This window comes from Oryctolagus cuniculus, chromosome 1 (assembly GCF_964237555.1).
Source record: "Oryctolagus cuniculus chromosome 1, mOryCun1.1, whole genome shotgun sequence".
Taxonomy (NCBI): domain Eukaryota; kingdom Metazoa; phylum Chordata; class Mammalia; order Lagomorpha; family Leporidae; genus Oryctolagus; species Oryctolagus cuniculus.
This window is the reverse complement of record NC_091432.1, coordinates 28,166,103-28,170,586: the sequence shown is the minus strand read 5'-3', so window position 1 is coordinate 28,170,586 and position 4,484 is coordinate 28,166,103. Positions and strand designations below refer to the sequence as shown.

The window sequence follows — 4,484 nt, the reverse complement described above, 5'->3', positions numbered from 1 at the left end:
TTTTATTTTTTTTTATTTTTTGCCAGAGTGTCTTGGCTTTCCATGCCTGAAATACTCTCATGGGCTTTTCAGCTGGATCCGAATGCCTTTAGGGCTGATTGTGAGGCCAGAGTGCTGTTTAGGACATCTGCCATTCTATGAGTCTGCTGTGTAGCTTGCTTCCCAGGTTGGATCGTTCTCTCCCTTTTTGATTCTATCAGTTGGTATTAGCAGACATTAGTCTTGTTTTTGTGATCCCTTTGACTTTTAGACCTATCAGTGTGATCAATTGTGAACTGAAATTGATCACTTGGACTAGCGAGATGGCATTGGTACATGCCACCTTGATGGGATTGTATTGGAATCCCCTGGCACATTTCTAACTCCACCATTTCGGGCAAGTCAGATTGAGCATGTCCCAAATTGAGGAGGTACCTTTCTCTGAAGGGAGGTGAGAACTTACACTTTGATTATGACCTTTTCTAAAAAAGATCGGAGTTGGCGGATTCAAAAGGCTTCCATAGCCTTGTCAACTCATGACAAGAGCCTAGGGGGATTACTGATGCCATAAACAAGAGTGTCAATTTGTTAAGTCAACAACAGGAGTCACTGTGCACTTACTCTCATGTAGGATCTCTGTCCTTAATGTGTTGTACAATGTGATTTAATGCTATAACTAGTACTCAAACAGTATTTTTCACTTTGTGTTTCTGTGTGGGTGCAAACTCATGAAATCTTTCCTTAAGGCACGGAGCGAAGGGTCTGTGGCCAGCGCGGCGCTCAGCTGAGGGATGAGTGCATGCACTCACAGAGCCTTGACCTCCGCATTTGCCTGGAATGGATTGTAAAGAGATGGATTTGTATGAGGACTACCAGTCCCCGTTTGATTTTGACACAGGCATGAACAAAAGCTACCTCTACCTCTCTCCTAGCGGGAATGTTTCTCCACCCGGATCTCCGACCCTTCAGGAATGCGGTCTGTTGAGGACGGACACAGTGCCTGAGGAAGCAGAAGATGCCGCGGCCACCACCAGTGCCACCGAGACGCTGTCTGAGGAGGAGCAAGAAGAGCTGAGAAGGGAACTCGCCAAGGTAGAAGAAGAAATCCAGACTCTGTCTCAGGTGTTAGCAGCAAAAGAGAAGCATCTAGCAGAGATCAAGCGGAAGCTAGGAATCAACTCACTGCAGGAACTAAAGCAGAACATTGCCAAAGGGTGTCAAGATGTGACGGCAACGTCTGCGTACAAGAAGACATCTGAAACCTTGTTTCAGGCTGGGCAGAAGGCTTCTGCTGCATTTTCGTCTGTTGGCTCGGTCATCACCAAAAAGCTGGAAGACGTAAAAAACTCCTCAACCTTCAAATCCTTTGAAGAGAAAGTTGAAAACTTAAAGTCTAAAGTAGGAGGAACCAAGCCTGCTGGTGGGGATTTTGGAGAAGTCTTGAATTCGACTGCAAATGCAATGCCACCTCTGGGGAGCCGGTTCCAGAACAGACACAGGAGGGCCTGTGAGATTCCTACCTTTGTTCTGCTACCCACTGCCAGATGCTGCGAGCGAGATCCAAGCACATCTTGTCAACATTCATCGCCAAGGATTTCTACCAGATGTGCTCTTATTTAGCTTTACATATTTCTTTGACCAAATAGTTTGTGGTTTAAACAAAATGAGAGTACCTTCACCTGTATTCCTGGAAAGCATCCTTTAATGTACATTCAGGGCCCTTTATTGAGGAAACGTTTATGAAAACACTTGTAGTATGTGAGGACACTCACTAGAATAATCTAAGACTGTGCAAGCTATCTTAATTGCGTTCCTATTTTACAAAAATTGTTCTGGATGCCAGATTGATCTTTGTCTTCTATGACATTTTCTTTTTTGAACCTCTGTATATTTGATTCCTAACTAAAATTGTTTTGATTTTTCTGAATCTTGGTTATTAAAAATTATGGTATTGTTTTCGTTATCTCCAAGGGAAGAACTACTAGCTGTAAAAAATATTTTTGGATAAACACTGTTTTGGTGTAAATTATGTATCTTGGTATCTGCTGTCACCAGACTAAACAGCTCTACATACAATTTGTTCTAGTTTTGTAAGTGACACTGTGTACAGTAATTCAAACTACTGGTGACTTGAGAGTGAAATCCCCTACTTCCTTGTTTATCAACATTTATGACAGTAACCATTTCAATGTACTGGTTATTCTACTTACATCAACTTAATTTTTTAAAAACATTCAAATTTTAATTTCAGAGTAAGCTGACAAAATTCAGTCTGAATCAAGCATACTGTATTATCAGTAAGTTGAAATATGTGTACTGTCATGGATGTTCAATTCAAAAGCCTGCAAGTTGTTTTTTGTTTGTTTGTTTGTTTGTTTGTTTTTTTGTAAGCTCTGGTTAGCTATAGAAATGCTAAAATCAATGCCATTAGGGACAACATTACTGTGTTCAGGTAATCTATTTAGCACCATTTTAACTAAGCACACACAAAGTTCTATGACTAATATAACTTGAAAATTTTGTATACTGAGCAGTTGATTTTAATTCCTGAGACTGGAATGCATTAATAAAAATCAACTCATCATTTTGTCCTTATTTGTTTTCTATGTGTTAGAAATGATAAGATTATACTGTAGACATTGCAAAAATAAAAAAAAAAGAAATCTTTACTTAATATATACTAAATTGATCTTCAGTATATGAAGATTATTGAATCTTGATGAGAATGGAATGGGAGAGGGAGAAGCTTATGGGAGGGTTGCGGGTGGGAGGGAAGTTATTGGGGGAAAAAGCCATTGTAATCCATAAGCTGTACTTTGGAAATTAATGTTTATGAAATAAAAGTTTTAAAAAAAAGAACAAATGACTTTTATCATATGAATTGGTCTTTGGAAACTATTTGTTGTAATCAAGGGGCCAGTGTTGTGACACAATGGGCAAAGCTGATATCTGTAATGCCTGCATCCCATGTGAGTGTGGGCTCAAGACCTGGCTTCTCCACTTAGGACCCAGCTTCCTGCTAATGACCTGGGAAAGCAATGGAAGATAACCCAAGTGCTTGAGCCCCTGCCACCCACTTGGGAGAGCCAGAAGAAACTGCTGACTCTTGGCTTCAACCTGGCTCAGCCCTAGCCATTGTGGCCCCCTGGGGAGTGAGTGAACTTGAGGATCAATCTCTTGCTCTCCATCTCTCCCCCCAAATCTGACTTTCAAAAAAAGAAAAATCTTTAAAAAAATACCCACAAGATCATGTAGTGTAAATTCTACCAGCACTTGAATTAACAGCACAGTTTCAGTCATGTTTTCCTCTGTTATTCACTCAATAAACTTTTAGTTAGCACTAAAAATGCGTCAATCATGCTAAGTACATCAAAAAGAAGTTGAATTAAGTCAGCCACAGGAGCGTGTAGGCACATTAGAAAATTAAGATTCCTTGTTTAGATATAGGGATACAAAGATGTGTGGACAATTAAGGAAGTAGTGAAAGTATGGGTTTCAAAATAAATTCTTGAGGGATCTGGAAACAGAATCCCTCTAAGTTGACGGACAGGGGAAGGGCATTTCATGAAAGAAAGTAGTGATGAGACACACATGAGAGTAGTAACATGGATTATGAAGAACTTCAAAAGGTCTGTAATTTTTGGAACAATGAGAATAAGGTAGAGAGGTGACTTACAGAAATAGCAACACATAAGGGGGCGCTGTGTGACATGTTAAGGGGTATGAAAGTTATTCTCATGTGAGAAAACATTACAGGGATTTAAATTCCAAGATTCCTTTAATTAAAAACTTCTCTAAAGAATACATTAGAAGAGAACAAGGTTAGAGGCAGGAGACACACCAGACAGTTCTTGCTATTCCAAGAAAGACATAGCAAAACCTAAATAAGGAAGAAGCTATAGTAGCAGCAGCAGTAACAGCAGTCATAGTACTCGTGATTGGAGTAGCTGGTATTGAGGCAGATCAGCTTAATAAATATTTAGGAGATAAAAATATATTTGATAGACACAATGCAATAACAATAAAAATCCCAGCAACCTTTTTTATGAATATTGGTAAACAAATCCTAAAGTTTATGTAGAAAAGCGAAGGACTTGAAATTGCCAACATCCTAATTAAGAAGAACAAAGCTGGAAAATTGGCACTTACCGACTTTAGGACTCAGTGTGAATCCACAGCCATCACAAAGAGCGGTCATAAAGAAAGAACATACCTTTAGATCAATGGCATAGAAGAGGGAGTCCAGAAATAGACCCGTACAAATATACTGAACTGATCTTTGACAAAAGAACAAAAGTAGTTCAGTGGAGAAAAGTCAGTGTTCTCAACAAATGTTGCTGAAATAATTTACAATCATATGTAAAAAGAGGGAAAAAAGAATTCAGACCCAGGCTTTGCTCTATAAAATTTACTCAAACTGTCCCATAAAGCTAAATATAATGGAATGAAAAACATTTTTAAAAAGTCAACAATTCTCTTGAAAATTAATCATGATGTGAAGGGGA

The 4,484-nt window shown here is 39.0% G+C and overlaps 1 pseudogene; it reads left to right on the top strand.

The window, feature by feature from the left end:
• Positions 1-806: 806 nt before the first annotated feature.
• On the top strand, positions 807-2,346 carry LOC100343950 (tumor protein D52 pseudogene; annotated as a pseudogene).
• The last annotated feature ends 2,138 nt before the right edge of the window (positions 2,347-4,484 follow it).